This window comes from Cimex lectularius, unplaced genomic scaffold (genome assembly GCF_000648675.2).
Source record: "Cimex lectularius strain Harlan isolate CLEC.00 unplaced genomic scaffold, Clec_2.1 scaffold121, whole genome shotgun sequence".
Classification (NCBI taxonomy): domain Eukaryota; kingdom Metazoa; phylum Arthropoda; class Insecta; order Hemiptera; family Cimicidae; genus Cimex; species Cimex lectularius.
Window position 1 is genome coordinate 365,665 of NW_019392904.1, and position 20,901 is coordinate 386,565.

The window sequence follows — 20,901 nt, forward strand, 5'->3', positions numbered from 1 at the left end:
AGAATTGATTGAGTATTACACCACCCTTTGAAAATTTTTGAGTAAATCATTCATTTCATTCAGTTTGTTTAGCAAGCATTGTTGCTTTTTGTTTAATTTTAAAATTGTTAAGTGCTTAAAATATATACATATATTTGCAAAGAATTATAAGCCAACTGCATGCTCAACTATGTCTCTCTCTCTTTCTCACTCTCTCTCTCTCTCTCTCTCTCTCTCTCTCTCTCTCTCTCTCTCTCTCTCTTTCTCCTAATGCCTAAATCGTATGGAAAAAAATAAAATTTAAAATCACATTAACTTAAGATGAGAAACAGATATTCAAGAACGTAATTAAATTATAGCTGTTGGTACCAAATGATTTGGTATCAATCTATTATAGGCGGCCCTACAGAAGTATACAAAAAGTACACCCTTTTTAAGTTTGCCCAGCCTGATTTATTTGAAAATGTTAAAAAATCGCGTAGTTTATGCTTTTCAGTTGGGGTGCTGCAACGTGATATAAAGCTTTGTTATCCATATTTGAAGAAGAAAGAAGAAAGAAGAAGAAAAATAACTTTATTCTGGGACTGGTGTCCCCTAAGAATAATTTACATGAAATAAATAAAGGAAGTTCCTTCTATGAACATAAAAGTAAAAAAAAATATATATAGAAATCTTGGCACAATGTATACCAATAAGGCAGGACAGAAGAAAAAATTAAGAGAATATTAAACAAAAATAACAAATGTTAACGTGAGGTCTCTTCTTGGAGGGAGAGGAGGTGATTATACAGGTGGGATTTAAAGGAGGAAAAGGAGGCAGCGTGACGAATAGAAAGGGGAAGGGAGTTCCAGAGTTTAGGTGGGTTATATGTAGCTGAAGGATAAGATCGATTGGGGATGAGCGGGTCTTACGAGTGAGATGTGAGGAGTTGAATTGGTGGGATTGGATGATGTAAGGAGGACGACAAGTGTGGATGGACTGGAAAAGAAAGCAACCTAGGAAATACTGCACGGAAGGAGGGGAATAGCCAGGAAAGTTTGGAATACAACCCCGACACCCGGATCCCCGTGGGGTGCCGTACACAAATCTTACGCAACTATTCATAATACGCTTCAATCGCGCGTTCTCCCGCTCCGAGAGACCACCGTATGCCAAACAGCATAATCGAAGAAGGGAAGTAAAAGTATAAGTGAAGATACAAGGAGTTTGCGGGTGGAAAAAGGTAAGAGAAGCCAGGACCGACGAAACAGGCTGACGGAGGCAAAGGAATGGCGGGAAATTTGGGAAATGTGAGAACGCCATGAAAGGTTTTGGTCAAAAAATACTCCTAGGTTTCTAACCGAATAGCAGAAGGGGATGGAATGGTTATTTAGCATGAGAGGTGGGATGCTGGGGAAGGAATTGAGGAGTTGCCTGTACCCGATAATTATAGCGGTGGATTTGGACGGATTGAGGACTAGGGAATTTTTATGGACCCATTCGTTGATGGAGTTTAGGTCTTTTTGGATCTTGAGAGTGGCCGAGTGAAGATCGGAAGGGAGGAAGGATATGTATATATGGGAGTCATCGGTATATAGGTGATATTTACATATAGTGATTATTTGGACGATTTTACATAAATTGGGTCGAATTTGTTTCACAGAATCGCTAGAAACCTTAATATAAATATCTGAATCAAGAGAGAAGGCTTTATAGCACGAAATTTTTCTTTTTAATAAGCCTTGAAAAACATGGATAATAATGGGGTTAAGTGTGGGCGTCGGTTGCGTTAACGGTTTAGGCGTTGACACGGCGCCCATCACTGTAAGGTAAAGGTCCTGGGTTCGAATCCAGCGGCCCTGCATTCGAACCCGACACACTTACAAATGGGCTTTTTTTCAAAAACAACGGCACCCCGAGGGTTGATATAACCTCTGCTGTTACGAACCCTCGTAAAAAAATAAAATAACAATAAAAGTATGAAATGCAAGTAGTATAGTGAATTCGTTGAATTTCTATATAATTTTGAACATTGCTTCTTTTTCAAATGATCAGATGATATCACTTCTGCTGTTGCGAACCCTCGTTAAAAAAAATAATAATGTGAAAATTAGGGATAATCCTGTGATTAAGCAAAGGGAAATTATATCAGTTGTAACTTTGTGTCGTAAAATAGTGGACATATCAATTCATCAGCGTCAGTTTTGGAATTAATTTATTTTGATTATTTTTACAACAAACATTATATCATTTAACCTAAATCTGAGTTAAATCGTCTGTAAAAAAATAAAGACCGTCCGTTTCGTTCCACGACTTAAACTCATAATTGAAAGGCATAAACGCTAGTCAATTAACATGCCATCGCTGCACTTACCATATTTTTTTCCACCCGTTGTGTTATTTTTACGTCAAAAAGGTATGGCGAAAAATTGTGCGCCACCCCATGTAATTAGGGTGGTAATATTCATATTTTTCGACATGGAATCGCCCCTTTTAATATTCATGAAAGGGGTACATTTGGTACGGACAGCTGGCGTGACGGCCCGTGTACGCGACGACGTTTAGGATTAATAAACAATTGAAAAAAAAAAGAGTAAGAATGACACTCGTACACCCACATTTCCGGGAATCCATACGGTATTAAATTTTTCATCGGTGAGCAGGTCACAATTTTTCGGAAGTTATGACAAAGTTTCTTCTAATATTTGCCTGTACAATATTTAATCTGAACAACCATTTATTACGTTTTTCAAATATTTATTAATTGAACTTGTTTTAATCTCCGACCTAATCAATTGAAGCATTAATATGCACTAACCACCTTATAATTGATCCTCGAATTCAAACATATTTTTCTTAACTTCATTATTAAACTTGTAACTTTTCGGTAACGATTAAGCTAATAAAGCTACACAGCTAGTTAATCTATAAGTATAAGAACTGTTCACTACAATTTTTAAAAGTTTGGATTATTTATAATCTGTGAATAAATATGCAGACACTCAAAAATAATCAAGCACAAGCACGCAATACTCCTAGTTGTTGTACAAACAGATATTTATATTTTATGGTAGTTCAATTAATTATACTTGTACTTTTAAATATAATCAATTGAAAGAATTAATAGGTCAATTATGACTGCAAAACAAATATGGCTTAATTTTAAAGTATCCATTTACGTTTTCTTGGTCAATTGGTTTTGGTTGAGATAAAAAAGTCAGTGTCACGATCGGGATTCGAACCAACGACCCTTCGGCTAAATACGCCACTGCTCTACCACTTGAGCTATCGTGACTTTGTTCCTCTCGGACACTGACTCTCCATTTTAACCTACAACCGTTCAAATTGTCTCTCTTTTTGTTATTTTCAATTGTCGCGTAACCGGATTGGATTCTCAGCGACTTTTGAAATAGCGAAAGGGAGCTGTTTCGTGAAGTGATATTTCTGTTACTTTTTAAGTACAAATCTATTTCGTTTTCGTGGACAATTGACCAAGTTAATTCTTTCAATCAATTATTTATTCTTTCTATGTAAGGTCTTAGTTGAGATAAAAAAAGTCAGTGTCACGATTGGGATTCGAACCAACGACCCTTCGGCTAAATACGCCGCTGTTCTACCACTTGAGCTATCCTGACTTCGATCTTCTCGGACACCAACTCTCCATCTCAACCTACAACCTTTCGAATTTTGCCATTTTCAAATGCCGTGTAATCGGATTGGATACTCAGCGACTTATGAAGTTGCCACGGAAAGCTGTTTCGTGAAGTGATACTTCTTTTACTTTTTAAATATTAATCCATTTAAATTTTCGTGTCAATTGAACAAGTTACTTCTTTCAATCAATTAATTATTCTTTCTATATAAGGTCCTGGTTTAGATAAAAAAGTCAGTGTCACGATCGGGATTCGAACCATCGACCCTTCGGCTAGATGCGCCGCTGCTCTACCACTTGAACTATCGTGACTTCGATCTTCTCGGACACCGACTCACCATCTCAACCTACAACCTTTCAAATTTTCCCTCTTTTTGTTATTTTCAAATGTTGCGTAATCGGATTGGATTCTCAGCGACTTAGGAAGTGGCCACGGAAAGCTGTTTCGTGAAGTGATATTTCTTTTACTCTTTAAATATTAATCCATTGATATTTTCGTGGTCAATTGACCAAGTTACTTCTTTCAATCAATTAATTATTCTTTCTAAGGTCTTGATTGAGATAAAAAGTAAGTGCCACGATTGGGATTCGAACCAACGACCCTTCGGCTAAATACGCGTAAGGTTCTTTGTTGAGATAAAAAAGTGGGTTCGAATCCCGTTTGTGACACTGACTTTTTTATCCCAACCAAGACCGTACATAAAAAGAATGATTCATTGATTTTAAAGTATGTTGAACAAAATCAACTTTTCATCTAATAAGCGAAGTAAATTCAATCATTGATGACCGCAGTGATTATCGCAACATTGATTGTGAAGAACCGGTTTGCCCTATATTTGTAGAAATAATTAGTAAAGTTGGACAAACAGGTGAGAAGGTGCGATCGGCCGTAGGCTTAGTTGCGTACAGAGTTTTCTATAATTGGCGCGGAGAGTGTGGAGACAAGTGCGAATCAGTGCGACGTGTTGACAACGAGCGTGCGGGCCTGGAGAAGCGTTCCTTTCATTCTGCCCAATTCTTGGCGTCTACTCTCCATCGCTTCTTCGAGGCTGGGAGCCGCATTGTACGTCTGTGCTAACTCTCTTTACGAGTTACTTCGCGTACCCATTTATTATCTGCAGAAATGAGAGTCAAGAATCTACAAACTTCGTGGATCATCTCTTCATTCAAGCACCCAGCTCCAACTTTTCCATTTCCATCCAGCCTGCAGCATCTTGGACACTAACACTGGGTCGGATTATTCCTTTTTTTTCTTGGTAATTTTCTCTGATATTTTTAACATCAAATGCTCCTTTTTTCATAAATTTATCTTTTTATTGATTTCCTGTAGGAGAGCCAATTTGTTGAGCTGACTCTTCTTTGTTTTAGATAATTTAAAAAGATTTTGATTAAAAGTTGAAAGTCTAATGATCCTTACAAAATGAAAATTTAAGTTAATTACGTTTTATTAAGGATCCAAGTTACTAGGATAATGTTCCAAATTATTGGTTGTAAACTTATTTATAGAGAGGATTTCCTTTATTCAAGACCATTGTTCAAAAAGATGAAAAACGTGACGTTGTTATAAAAGAAGCATGAATTATTATATTGGAAATAATGGAAAAAATACTCCGGGCAGGCATGTAATTTAACAACAGGTTAATTCATATATCATTACTCCAATTTGTTCTTTTGTGCATACGGCTGGCAAGATTGATGCCCGTGTTAAATAATGAATATTTGCGTGACGACACGCGAGCCCGAGGGTCCGTCCGTCTTGTCCGACGACACTTCGCCATTGTCCGAAGGTTTAGAATCACGAGTCGCAGACGGCCGAAAACGCCTCCGAAGATAGCCAGAAAGGGTTATGACCTAATAAAACCGGCATCTGCCACCTATTTACGTCTCCCCCTACGCCTTTTTACGCCCCGAGGAGGAATTCTGGACCGTTAATTACCGTGGACAAATTTATGACGTCCTAGGTCACGTGGCCTGCACCGCAGCAGGGGTCGCCAGATAGGGTTCGGTTATGTTCAACTGGTGAACTATAAAGACAAAATTAAAAATTAAAAGGGGAAATAATACAGGCTTAGTAATAGACTTTTTATGGCTGCTCTTATGTAAAAGTCTCTCTTATTAGCATCTTAAACACTAAAGAAATATTTCAAAGTAAGTCCGTTTATTTTCAAACCTACACGAATTATAAAACCAATTCATCCCACTTAACCTAACCTTTGAAGGGATCAATGATGAGGTGAGGTTAGTTTATTCTATGTGAGGTGGATAAAACCTTTATTCTCTGCATGCATCAAAAAAATTATTGTTCTCCTCCTCCATGAGTTACCTCACTATCTATCTACAGGCTTTTCATTAACCCCACTAGCCTTGATAATGACGGTATTTATAATATAACGTAAGTATATCATACACCACATGGTAATAAGGTCAGCGCAGAAAACCATTATTAATTTTACCAAAGAGAAATCTGCAACCAGAATAAAACTAAATGGAGAGATAGCAACAACTATGGAAAGACATCCGATACTCATGGCTCGAAGAGACGACATGAACAGGATGTTTGAATTTAACCAAAACTTCCTCCTTCCTAAACCTGCGTACCAAAAAAGAATAGGGAAGAGAGGGAAACAACTCTTTCAAAAATGGCACAATCCTCTGGTACGCAGATGGATCTAGAACACAAGAAGGCACAGGGGCAGGCATATTTGGACTTGGAACCAAATACTCAGAACCCGTGGGAAAACACACCAGTATTTTCCAAGCTGAGATTCATGCAATCGAAAGATGTACCCAACTCAACCTAAGTAAAGGGTACAAAACAAGGATATAGCTATCATGTCAGTTAGCCAAGCAGCCATTAAAGCACTAAGTTCAAATATCATTAATTCAAGGATGGTGCTGAACTGCAAAACCAAACTAAACATACTAGGTACGCAGAATAAAGTCAGCCTCTGCTGGGTCCCAGGAAACATGGGAGTAGAAGACAACGATAAGGCGGACATCCTTCCAAGAAAAGGGGCTGCTACACTGCTGATACTGCCTGAACCCTTCTGTGGCCATAGGAACCCACACTATTAACGAGTATCTCAGACAGATGGACAAAAAGAAAATGAGGGAACTTTGGAATTCACTCATTGGACACAGACAATCCAAGAATCTTCTAACCAATTTTGGAAGGAAAGTGTCAAGGGCAGCAGGAGCAAACTGAGAATCCTAATAGGAATCCTAACAGGACACTGCAAGTTAAATGGACACTTAAAGAAAATTGGAATAATTCAAGATGGCACATGCAGATTCTGCAAGTAAGCAGAAGAGACACCAACACATCCCAGATACTTCATCCGGAACTATACCTACATCTACTTCATATACCACGTGGAATTTCTAATTTTAATTTTTTTATTTGTTGTTCGCGGGTTGTTGTTGTGCAACGAAGGCGACCTTTAAAAATTGAGTGTTTACAGCTCATAATAACTTTTCTGTAAGCGTCATATCTGTCAGTATTTACAGAACAAGGAACTTTGAAAACTCGTAAAAATTTATTTCTAATTGATTATGTATTTTATTTAGTTAAGGTTCCAAGATAAATACAGTTCAATCTGAGGAGTTCAATGCTCTTTCTATTGATGTAGCTTAATTAACAGTAGGATTAACTTTATATTAGATGCGGGTAATTTATAAAATAAAGCTGCGAACTATTGAAGTAACCCAAATAGTGAAATATCGCAAATACAATTTAGAATCAGACTTCAAACAGTAGAGACTTTTTAGTTCAATTTGAGTCCTGAAATATTCACTATGTATAAAATAATACATAAATAATATATACAATTACAATTAATTAAGATTTTTAGTTGAGATGAAAAAAAGTTAATGCCACGAGCGGGATTCGAACCCACGATTTTCGCCTAGATACGCCGCTGCTCTACCACTTGAGCTATCGTGACCTCGATCCACTCGGACATCAACTTCCTATCACAACCCCACCTTATGAGTTTTACCTCCTATTTGCCATTTTTCAAATGTCGTGTAATCGGTTTGGATTCTCGACGACAATTGAAATGGCCACGGAGAGCTTTAGTGAAGTGTACTTCATATTAATTCTTTAAATTCACTAATTTCGTGGTCCGCTTGACCAATTAAATCATTACAATTAATTAAGGTTTTTAGTTGAGATGAAAAAAAGTTAATGGCACGAGCAGGATTCGAACCCACGACCTTCGGCTAGATACGCCGCTGCTCTACCACTTGAGCTATCGTGATCTCGATCCACTCGGACATCAACTTCCTATCTCAACCCCACCTTATGAGTTTTCCCTCCCACCATGAAATTAGTGAATTTAAAGAATATATACAATAATAAATGGTGTACACCAAAAAGTGCTGGCCCTAGAACTGGGCCTTGAGACACACCAGATGAAATATGGCTGGATCATTAATAGATTTACTTATTCTAGTTACATGCTATCGTCCTCTGAGATGACACGTTTACAATTTAACTTATCATCAAAAGTTTTCAACCAGTGAGAGCGGTTTGAATCAAATTCCTTCGAATATTTTAAAATATACAAAGGAAAATTTTTCGTTGATCATACATTTCAGGAATAAATTCAGAAAGGCTAGAGTAAAACAGCATCTTCAGAACCAATACCAGATGTAGACGAAATGTTCGGGCTGTGAAACGTACTGTGCCCTTCAACAGTTATTGAATCCTCGTTCTGTACTTCTAACACTCCGGTGAGTACTAGCTCAATTTTTAATTTACTTTTTTCTTCAAGATCATACCTTGCTCTAGTGCTCATGAATTATTTTAGTTTCATTTCTTTTATTTTAATAACAGTCTTAATTATAATATCGTTTTTCATAATTTTTCAACTTTGTGTCTTAAATTTCTTTCAATTAGGTATTAAGTCAATGACACGACCGGGATTCGAACCCATGACCTTCGGCTAGATACACCGCTATTCTACCACTTGAGCTATCGTGACTTCGATCCACTCGAAAATTAATTTTCCATATCAACCCCATCTTTTGAATTTTCCCTCCTTTTTGCTATTTTACAAATGTCGTGCAATCTATTTGATTCTCGGCGACAAATCAAATGGCCTCGGAGAGCTTTGTAGTTATATTTTAATTAATATAACGATAATAATACATATTTTCCCAGCCTTTTAAGTCATAGACTTGCACTAGGCCTTATTTTTAATTTTACGACGAATAAGATGGCGTTTGTAAATGTTTTCCTAGCTTCAGTCATTCATCCATATGAAATCATTAAAAATTCGTGTTAATTTTTGCACTTTTTACAAAAACTTCGAATTGAGCAGTGGGGGTCAGGAAATCGTCCTGGAGCAGCGTCTTAAAGGAATCGACAGGACATTTTAATAAGCTTTCAATTGATCATCTTCCACTATGCCCGATTTTTCTACCGTTTTGAGTTATTGGCGATTTAAAAAAAAACACGTGGTTATTCACGTTCTTATAGACAAAACCGATCACTCTCTCTCTCCCGATTTCTAATAATCCATAAATGTTGAACGGTCATGTTTTTTGCAAATTTGAAGCTCTATAACTTTTGTTCCAAGTACATTTTCAAAAAAGTGAACAAGAAAATTACAATTTTTACTTTTTCTTACTTTGCCATTTTGGGATGCCAAATTCTTCTTTTCACAGGTATTGAGGCGTTTGGCTTCGAATTACGTATTGAACAATAAGTTTATATATTGTTAAATTGGGAGAGAGAATGATTTTTTTCCATGATTACGTAGTAAAAACAGTTCGCCCAAAACTCGCGAATAACTCCAAAACAGTTCAGAAGAAATCGGGCATTGTGGAAGGTGACCATGTAAAAGCTTAATAAAATTTCCTATCAACTGCTAAAGGCTGCCGCACCAAATGACGATTCTTGGCTACACACCTCAATCTGTAGTTTTCCTAAAAAGTGAAAAATGAACATGTTCCCGATTTTTTTTAAATTTACTGGTGGATGACTGAAGCTAGGAAGACATTTAAGAAAGCCATCTTCTTCAGCGTAAAATTTTCCAAAAAATAAGACCTAGCGTAGGTCTTGAGTTAAAAGGCTGAGAAAATATGCATTTCCTAATTCACTTTTTACTGCAAAAACTAAAACAAAATAATAATAATAATAATCAACAAAATATCAGTGTCCGTTTTTTGTCTTTGAGAATATATTTCCTCAGGAAAAAAGGCGAACAGTTTAAAGTAGGTACTGGTAAATTTGCAGTTAGATAAACCTTTTATTTTCATTTAAAATGCCTGATGCATTTTTAAAATTTTTGTGGTACCATCGAGATTAGATGAACTAATAAATGAACTTGTTAGAGATAAAAATTATATTTCCTAAATAGTAGCGTTTTTTTTTTAGATTTAACCAAATTAAGTTCCTTTTTGTTTAGTGTAGCTGAATTTGTTGCCTCAATAATTGACCCATACTTTTCTTTAGATTTTCTCTAATATTTAAATAATAATCAACTTTGATTTTATAAAAAGTTTATAAAACGACTTGTGACTTTATTAAGCCAATTTCTTAAATTGTAACCTAAACAATTCGTTATATGTATTTTTATGAAAACGAATGTGGGCATGGATTGCTAAAATAAAAAATAATTTGTTTATATTGTGGAAATATTTTATTTGTTTCATTGTTATTATTAATAATTTTGAATTCATCAATTTTTTTCCAAAATGATCAAACTGAAGATTCTTTTATAAAGGGAAATTGGCTCAAAACACTTCCATAGAGTGTTGTTTTGTCGCCTTGAAACTGACTCGAGTGGAAACGGTTCTGTGGGCTGGCAAAGGTAAATCTTTGATGCTTTTTGTTCCTTTTGTAGCCCGTAACACAGGTAGCTGCTACCGTCTGGCACTAACACACAGACACGCGGACACGAAACTTCCTTTTTTTACCAGTCTCTCCGGCTCCCACCTCTGTTATTACCGGCCTCCCTGAATCTATTAGGAGTTCGGCCCCGACCAGGAGTGCCGAATCTTGTTTGGATTAATTCTGAAGTTTGGCCGAAAGGCGACCGGTGAAATTATACCTGGCCCTCGTCTCGGCTCCTGTACTACGCGATTGTCGATTAGACGTTTCAATTTGTTTAAAAACTGAAGGGGAGTAATTTGGATAATCGAGAAAGGTTTTTTTATCAACCATCTGGACGCGCCTAAGGCTTCATTTTCATCACAAATTGTGATTCATGTACATAACTTAAATGGTACTTTACATTTATTACCTTAACTAAAATCCTCCGAACCCAATTTTATTTACTTTTTAACAGCTGTATTGTCAAACAATGACATTCTGTTTTATTCTGTTTAAAGCCTTTTAATTATACCAAAGCTCAGTGTTTTGGCCTTGTTGCTCCTAAAATCCTCCAAAACCTCTCTAAAATATTCATAATATATTTCGATGCGCAGGTCTGGGTTTATTTATACGTGGAAGAGATAGGAAGTTCAGAAATACTGTAATAAGAAACTTCTCTACCTGCCAATTAGCACCCCAGATTACATCTTATTTATTGCGAACTACAGCTATTCTCTGAGCCTACATCTGAAATACTTTAGAAAGGTACTGAATCACACACCTGGGGAACTGACGCATTTTGTAGCAGAAGGAAGAACAAATAAAGGCTTATCGTGGCAGAAGGAGCTGTCAGAGTTAGGTAGACTGTACAGTGTAGGAGTAAGTAGGGAGGAACTGAACTCCTCTTATAAAAAAGTCGGAGGCAAGCATAAAGTTCAGAAATTATTTATTAAGAAACTTCTCTGCCTGCCAATTAACACCCCAGACTACATTTTATATATTGCGAGCTCGGTCACACCACTCTACAGCTATACTCTGAACCAGCATCTGAAATATATAAGAAAACTTCTGAAACACACACCTAAGAGACTGATGGAGTTTTTTTGGCAGTTGTGGGGATAAATAAAGGCTTATCGTGGCATAAGCAGCTGTCAGAGATAGGTAGGCTGTACAGTGTAGGAAGGAGTATGTTGGGAGAAACTGAAGTCCTCTAATGCCACAATCCTGATTAAAAAATATGAGGCAAGCAAAAGGAAGGTCTGGCCTTCCACGCCCGAAATATCTTACATCGCAATTTGTAAGCAAGTCCGGATTTAAACTTAGGCTGAAATGACTATTCGCAGATCGTGAGATGAGGTCTGGTGTAAAGTAGGTTTTAGAAAAATTATTATCGTGGCAACGTTTCGACCTTTATTGACATCATCTTCAGGGCTCAAAGTTTTTGTTTTCTGCGTAATTGTATCATTCTTGTGTGTCGTGTTGAGAGTGCCCGTTGAGCCAGGAGATCGTTCTGGAGCAGCATCCAATAGAAATCGATAGGGCATTTTAAAAGCTTTCAATTGGCGACCACTTTGCCCGATTTGTCAACCGTTTTCGACTTTTGAGGGATTTTTGGGAAAAAACGTGGTTATTCACGTTGGGCACTCTCGACACGACACCCAAGAATGACACAATTACGCAGAAAAGCTCTGAAGATGATCTCAATAAAGGTCGAAACGTTGCCACGATAAAGAAAATGTTTTTCTAAAACCTACGTCACGCCAGACCGCATCTCACAATCTCCGAATAATCATTGACTAACGGTCATTAAACACGACACATTTAAGTAGAAACTACATACATTGCTCTAGTATGACAACCCTTGAGGTATCTTTGGTCTTAATGGAGACGGATTGATCCGGCTGAATTACCAACCATATAGAAAGGACCGTGCCATCATCTACTCCTGTGCAACCACGACATCCCAGAGGACACTTTCAACTTCATGGGAGTATGCCCTGTTCTAACAAAGTTCCGCCAAAAGTACTTGGGGAAATTGAAGCTGGATAAAGAAGAAGTCGTCGCAATCTATAACGGAAGAAATAACTGGATGAATCTTGTGGCTTATCGTACGCCCTTCATTACCGAAAATATCTGATTGACCAATTTCTAAAATAAAATAACAAACTTTGGTATATAAGAGTATAAGGCAACGTCTTAGGGCATTGTCAATAAGAGCTTTTTCGAAATTTAAAATTAAGTATACTGTTGTAATAAATAGAGCATTCAGTCAAAACATATTTTCCAAAAACTTGGAAAATCTCAAATTGCCAAATATACTTTAACCCAAAAAACCAACTCATTGTACTACCTCAACAAGGCCAAAAAGTCCAATTTACGGGAAAATTGTTAAAAAAAGCTTCTCAATCACTGACCACCAATATTGTTTTCGAGTATGCTGCTTTACTGTTCAACAGTCTCATGACATCACGGTATCTATTCCTTCCTGGTTGACGCGGAAATAGCCGTGGCCTTTTGTCGAGTTTTTGATCGAGCTTTTGATGTGTTTATCACCTTTCTTGTTTCCCTTGTTAACATCATTCCATCTACCTATTATATCGTTCTTTACCGTTACCTCGCTGACCAGTTTTTCCGAGTCATTGAAAGCAATTCCCGCTCCGGGTAATATCTATCATACTGATGTGCCTCAGGGCCAAAAGTTAAAAAATATTCAAATACAATATTTCAGTTTAGTTAATCTGTATTTAATTATTTGACTTTCCTTACATATTGATGGGTTAACAACTCGGAATAATCATCACTAAGTTGACATAATCGATCACTAAAGTTTATGGAAGCTCATCTTAAATGATACAACTGAACTAAAGCGCTGTATCACTCCTTCATCTTTCCTGTATTGGTCTAATGACTTAATAATGTCTTACAAGTCACAGAATCACTCTCGTTACAAATAAACACACATTTGATGTCTTTATGAACATATATACTGATACATGTATATTAGATAAGTATATTAGATAAGTATATACGTTATTTAAAACATTAGAAACTCTACTCATTCTTCACGTAATCATTATTTCCTGACAATCTAACAATCGTACATGTGCATTGGTTTTGTTATCAGATGAATGTCCTGAAAACTGATAAGTATGAACGATGATTGATCACTTTTTCAGCTCTAGTCTACCTTCAAGGAACGTTAGGAAAGTTATGTTCAATCTAGTTTAAAATTAATGTCAGCTAATAGTCTAACATTAATCTAAACCTTCCATACAAATAATAACGTTTTTCTTAACTATTTTATGTACTTAACAATGATGAAATTAGGTAAGAAAACGTAACTGCTTTACGGTCATTAATAAATCGATTGCCAATAGAATTTGGCGGTTAGAAATACGTTCAGTATAAAGGAAATGAAGTAATATCGTAACTTTTGACTTAGAGTAGAATTAGTGTTTGTGTTCTGCTTTTGTCTGGGTGACTGCTATCCCTCTCAGAATAAAAAAATTCTCTCTCTCTGTCTCTCTCTCACTCTCTGTCTGTCTGTCTCTCTCTCTCTCTCTCTCTCTCTCTCTCTCTCTCTCTCAATCTCTCTCTCTCTCTCTCGTTATGTATCTTTCTGTCAGTTTCTCAGTTTTTGTTATGTATATTATGTTTGTAATATACATATTACATGGTATTATGCCTGTCATATTTATTATGTTTATGATACAAATTTTATATATACACATTTCTTTATTCTCTCTCTCTCTCTCTCTCTCTCTCTCTCTCTCTCCCTTTTCCTTCCGTTCTCTCTCTTTCTCTCACTCTCGTTATGTATCTTTCTGTCAGTTTCTCAGATTTTGTTATAAATATTTTGTTTCTACTAGTAGTATTTTGTTTTTCATATTTATTATGTTTATGATATATATTTTTATATACACAAATTTTTTCTCACCTCTCTCTCCCTCTTCCTTCCTTTCTCTCTTTCTCTCTCTTCTTTCTATCTCTCTCTCTCACTTTCCGTCTCACTCTCCCTCCCTCTCTCTCGCTCACTCCTCTTTCTATCTCTCACTCTGTTATGTGTTTTTCTGTCAGTTTCTCAGTTTTTATTATATATATTAGTTTGTAATAATGATATTATGTTTGTACACACATTTCTTTTTTCCCTCACTCTATCTCTCTCTTCCTTTTTCTGGCTCTCTTATACTAACTACCTCTTTCTCTCACTCTAATGATCTCTCTTCCATGCTGTTGGTGCGCGTTTTTCTTTTGTGGGATAGGTAAGTACTATAGGATTTATCGTCCACTATTCAATTTTATTTTGTACACAACGATTACTCCGCATATCATTTAATTCTATTTAGCCAACTCCAGAAAGCTAATAAAATTTTTATCTGTGGTCAATGTTTGTGTCAAGAATTCAGAAGAACACTATTATATGCAGGGATTAAGAAAAGTACTTCGTTCTATGGCTAATAAACCGAGAGAAAGGAAATGTAAAAGAAAGCCAGGATTTAAAGAAATGTACAGTAGCAACTCTACAAATCAGGGCAATATACAATTTAACCGGATTTTTATTGTCCCAGTCTACCTTTTTTCCAGGAGGGAGAGTATAAATCTGCCTAAAAGCTACTTTATCTCCTCGCTTTTTTTACTTCAGCACCTTTCGAGGCCTTACTTTTTTCACTCTCACCGTCAACATGAACCACCTTCACGTACACGCTGGTTATGTGCGCCGTAAATTTCCTGATTTTTTCTTGATACCGCCTTAAGATGATAAAATATTGTGTGTGAACATCGTCCGACACTTAAAATTCAATGGAAAAGTTATTATTTATTTATACAGAATTCCGTTTAATTATGTGTTACAATTTACTGTTGATACTATGACTATTAAAATGTTTCGTTGTATTTGGTGAAGATGATTTTAACTTAATGTGTATGTTACATGGGTTAACAACAAGGTTGGGTTTTGACACCATTCATGTTTTTGCTTTACGATATTGCAGTAGTGGAAATACAATCTTTGGCAATGTTGGGACTGAATCGGCCTTCAAGGAAATTTGAAATCGCCGGTAAAATAACTTAAATATGTCCATTTGTAGACATATTTAAGATTGTTTTGCCCTGATGATAACCCTAAATTAGGTCCAAAGCTTGGTAGTAGCAACTGAATTTGCTTTTCAATTTCATCAAATTATTATATTTAATTAATTATACACCATTTTTCATTTTGAATGAAATCATATTGAAAGAATCAATAATTCTTCAAGGCCATCAAGAGTATTCGTAACTTTACGACTTGGAAGACAGCCTAACAAAAGTTCCAACATTTGGAAATTAAATGTTGGACTATTGGATGGTACAAAATACAAACGGTTTAGTTTTATTGAACGCATATACAAAAGTATCGCTACCTTTTATTAGGGGTTCTCATCGTACTCATCGGTGATTAGTCGTTGATTATTCAGAAATCGTGAGATGTGGTCTGGTGTGATGTGGATTTCAGAAAAACATTTTCTTTTTCGTGCCAAGGTTTTGACCTTTATTGGTTATTAATTTAGAAGATGATCTCAATAAAGATCGAAACGTTGGCACGATAAAGAAAATGTTTTTCTGAAACCTACATCACACCAGACCGCATCTCACGATTTCTAAATAANACATCCAAAATGTAATTATAATATGTAAACAATGTTTGTAAATCCCAGGCCCTGAAGATGATCTCAATAAAGATCGAAACGTTAGCACGACAGAGAAAATGTTTTTCTGAAACCTACATCACACCAGACCGCATCTCACGATTTCTAAATAAATATCGATTAACGGTCACTAATCACCACACATTAATTTAACTGTTGGAAAATCCGTTTTGTTGTAAGGAACGGAATGTTTGAGACCAAGTGATAGGAAGTTCTGGATTTCTTGACGAATGTTCGTGTTTGTTAGGTTTAGAAACCATGTGTTTGTCTTAACAGGTGTTTGTTTGTTGATTAAGTTGTTCAATTTTTTTGTGTTTGTTTTTAATTTGGTCAAAGTGGAAATTGTATGCGTCTTTTTGATGTTTGTAAAAAAAATTTTAAATGTCTGCAGCCATTCTCAACACGACACGAAAGAAAGGCACATCTACACGGAGAACAAATACTTTGAGCCCTGAAGATGATCTCAGAAAAGGTCGAAACGTTGGCCCGATAACAAAAAGAATTTTCTGAAACCCACATCACACCAGACCGCATCTCACGATTTCTGAATAATATGCTTATGATTGAAGAAAATATTCAGGTAAAAATCGATATGGAACGAATAAAATTGGAATTTTAATGTCTATAAATAGATCAATTAGATTAATAAGATCAATCAGATAATTGATATCAACCTGCAATTATTTAATATTGTATAAAAAAGAAGAGATAAGGACAGTTTTATAGAAAATATTCCGTAATTAATTATTTAACGTTAATTAATTATTATCGTTTCAATGTTATAGTGTAGGACGTGTTTCTACAAAGCTCAACGAAGGAACTGATTTTTCCTTTATAACCGGTTCAACCATGATTGTTTCATATCAAATTTCCTCGCAAAATACTAAATCAAAAGATAAATCCGATAGGTGCGTACTGGTGTAAAAAAACTAATGTTATAGCTATAAGAAAGATATGTTGAATGAACCTATCCTTTGTCTAGATCACCATGTAGTTTATTATTCATACAAGGGTGCGATTTTTAAATTTTGTCTTGCATTTAACAAAAGCCCCATTTGAATAGTTTCGAAGGTTCGCAGTCTTGAATTGCATTTCTATCGTTGAGGGTGGAAAGTCGAAAAGGGGTGCGAGCACCTGTTGATCGCCCACCCCCGGTGTAAAAACGAGTAATGGCCAACGGCTCAAATCTGGGCCAGGCACGTCCGAAGAGATGTAAACATCGAGTTGGCAACATTGCTCTCAAGTCACACCTGCACCTTGACGAGGGAGGGATAATGCCACAGCCACTTCTCATCCCTACTACCAAAGGATCCCCCTTTTTTCTAGGTCAACCTTCCCTCATCACGACACGGATTAGCTCCACTGCACGCGTCATAAAAAAAATCAAAAAATGACACAATTTTACAGGAGATATCATTAAAATGATCGACCAGGATCAGGATGTCCTCCTAATATCTCGTTAATTAAAGGTAAATTGAGATAAAACAATAGTAACAACTGAAACGATACAGACTCATTAATCCTTGTTTCACCCAATATTTTCCAGCTAATGTGGAGATTAACATCTAGAGAATAACACATCAAGAATAATTGTTAGTTACTAAAGTTAGTCGATAATCGTTTTAATGAGAAATTAATGATATAGATTTTACTTTTGACGTTATTGAATATAACAGAGAAGATTTCCTGATGCTGCCATACTGAAAAGAAAGCAGATTTCAAACCGATGCCCTGCACTCGAGAGTTCATACCGTCTGCGATCGAAAATTTTGGTTGTGTTTTCAACAACACCCATCATACCAGGAACTCTTCTTTTGAAAGTCAAACTTGATCAAAAAAGAATAAATTGCCCAATGGATCAGCTTAAAGACTCATATTTGATGGTACCACAATTTAGGACAGGCAAGGTGATTCGGCTAAGCAAGTTACTACGCCTATACTTACTAAAAATTATCGGGCACAGTTAGGAAAGTTCTTGGCCGTAAATATACAGGGCAATATGCAAGAACATAATTTTATTTTTGATATAATTTTATATTTATTTCTTCATAATCGAAGTATAGAGATAAAACGAAAACTGATTCTGTTCTTCCCAAACGTTATTGATTATTGTTTCAACGCCCGTTTTATAAAACCACGATCAGAAAAGCTCGTTATCATCGCATGAATCGCAAAATGATTTGCGAGCTCGCAATGTAATCATGTCGCAAATCGATTCATGCAACATTCTGTCTAGATACATAAATTACTTCTGTAGTAACAAAAAATTTTCAATTGTGTCATAAAAATATGCCAAAGACCAGGGATCATAGAATGATGGAAAATTTGAAAAGATTACAAGCTATTAACAGGTAAAAAGCAGGAAGAGGTAACATGCTGACTTATCCTATATGTTTCAATTCTATGTTGAACACAAATTATAAGCAGGAACGAAGTTTCTCGCTTCCATTGATTTAATTCCACTTGAGCAAAACATAGCATTTGAATATTCAAGCCCTCTAATAAATATACAATAGCTATTGGGCATAAAAGCAAGTGCCATATGCAAAAATTTCAAGATGCAGTATTTTTACCGTTCAAGTAAATTTTCAAAATGAATGACCATGGTTGTAGATTGGTTTGGTCGTCCGACTCGTCTTTGGTACTTAATGGTTCTTGGCTCAAGCCCTGAGACAATGGCGTTTTCGTTAATCACAACATGAAAAAAGTACTTAGTAAGATTAAGGTTTAAAGGTTCAAACCTTCGTCCACGATAACAAACGGGTTGCTGGTTGAATGGACATATTCGTTATGACAAATCTTTAATCTAAAATAGACAATTTTTTTTTAATTTTAACACAAAATTAATATTTTAGTTTTAAGGCAATTTTGGTAGGTTTGTTGAACATTACAATTTCAAACTTTACCATTCTCATAATTTCTTTCAATTACCGTTAATTGGTTTTTCAGGGACCGCGATAGCCGAATGGTTAGCTCATAGCTGGTTCGATTCCTACCATCGCCTCCGGCCGAAGCAAAAAAAAAAAAAAAAAAAAAAAACCATAAAGAACAATATTTCATTTTTAACAACTATCATATTTATTTAATAAGGTTATCGAAACTCTGGTTAATTGGAATTTTGAAAAGGAGAAAACCAGCGGTTGAACTGTCGTCAATCGTGCTTACAGTTCACCATTTGATTGATAAAATTGTTTATAAAATTTCTGCTTTCTTAACTTTCAAAGATACTTTTTAAAACCGATTATATTTTTATTTTTTCAACATATTTATGCTGACGTCGATACATATGTAACACACGGAGATATATTAGGATCTAACCTTGACTGGATAGTTTGAGCATAAAAATGAGGAAAATGGCGAATCTAATTAGCTTTTAAAGCCGAGAGAAAATATAATTTATGTTATTTAATTTTGTTAAATATGTTTTTCTGATTTTGTTGTAAATTTATTTTATGGTTATTACATTTTATTGTAAGTGGTTTTGTTTTTATCTTAAATAATAAAATAAACAGTTGGGTCTTTTTAATCCTTTTCGACGTAATATCACCAAAAAGTTTAATTAATATCGGTGATCCTATGTCCGCAGCTTTTTCTTATCAGTAATTCTTCAATGTTATTGACAGACGAGATTCTTCCCGTTTGATTAGTTCTAGCTGAGGAATAAACTTAAAATATCCCGAAATTCGTATAAATGAAATTGCTTGTACGTAAGAAAAGCTTGAAAAATCAACAAAACCACATGAAGGGATATCCAATAATAATAAGAAAAGAACGCTCAAATTCAAGAAACTTTTTCCAGTTTTTTCCATTATTTTCAAAAATGTCGATAAAACAATTTATAATAGCAGACAATATAGCTAGTAACAAATTTACAAGAATTGTTTGAATTATTTAATAAACGTATAGANTGGTATTGTGTTTCTTAGAGATTTATAACCAGACGCAGGGTGTTCATTATTATATTATTGAGTTCAATTTAGGTTCGCAAAGTCATTCTGTTTCTAAAGCCACAGGGGTTTCGGCCGAATGGTTCTTTTCAGTATATTCTTTCATGGTTTTAATAGTCTGTAATGGGTTTTCTTTTTCATGGAGTGCCTAACAATATAAAATGTTCCCTTAAAAATTCTCGGATATTTTTTTCATAAAACTTTTAAAATAAATGTGTAATCTGTACTAAAACACAAAACGATAAAAACCTAAACTTTTGCCTTACGAGTGTAAAAATGTATATACGAATAATATTTCTTCTATATATTTTATGTTTATTACTTAGTTATAGAACTCGGATTTGTTAATTGTCTAATTAATTGTCAGAACATAATTGATTTTACCATTTTGTTTTTATTTCTTTTGCTCGGGGTGTTGGAAACAAGAAAGTGAATTTTTACGAAAAGAATTCTTACATTCAAATTAAATAAGCACGGTTTATTACACAATTATGTTTAAAAAACTTTGAGTAAATGAACTATTTTGTTAAAATTTGAAAAATAGTTTTTTTCAAACGGACTTCACAGTAGAGCTGATTTCCTGGCCTGTCTATCCTTGCTGGGTTGATCTGTCAGAAACGTTTAAGCATTTTGCCATCTTCGTGGGTTTATTTATTGATCAAAATTCACAAAAAGTACATTACCTGAATTATTTGTAATCTTAGTGCTAATATAAATAAAAATTCTCTCTGAAGAGGACAAAAAGGATCGGATATATTAAAAAAAAAAAAAAAAAAAAAAAAAAAAAAAAAAAAAAAAAAAAAAAAAAGCTGGAACATGCATGTGTTGTTATACCGTCTT

General features: G+C 35.3%; 1 long non-coding RNA gene across 1 annotated transcript in view; it reads left to right on the top strand.

Moving 5' to 3' along the window:
* LOC112127795 overlaps positions 1-20,901 on the top strand; it is a 43,146-nt gene that overhangs the window by 18,781 nt on the left and 3,464 nt on the right. Inside the window, exon 2 of the long non-coding RNA XR_002910733.1 lies at positions 8,210-8,344. This is a non-coding gene — a long non-coding RNA (uncharacterized LOC112127795). The remainder of the gene's footprint in view (positions 1-8,209; positions 8,345-20,901) is intronic.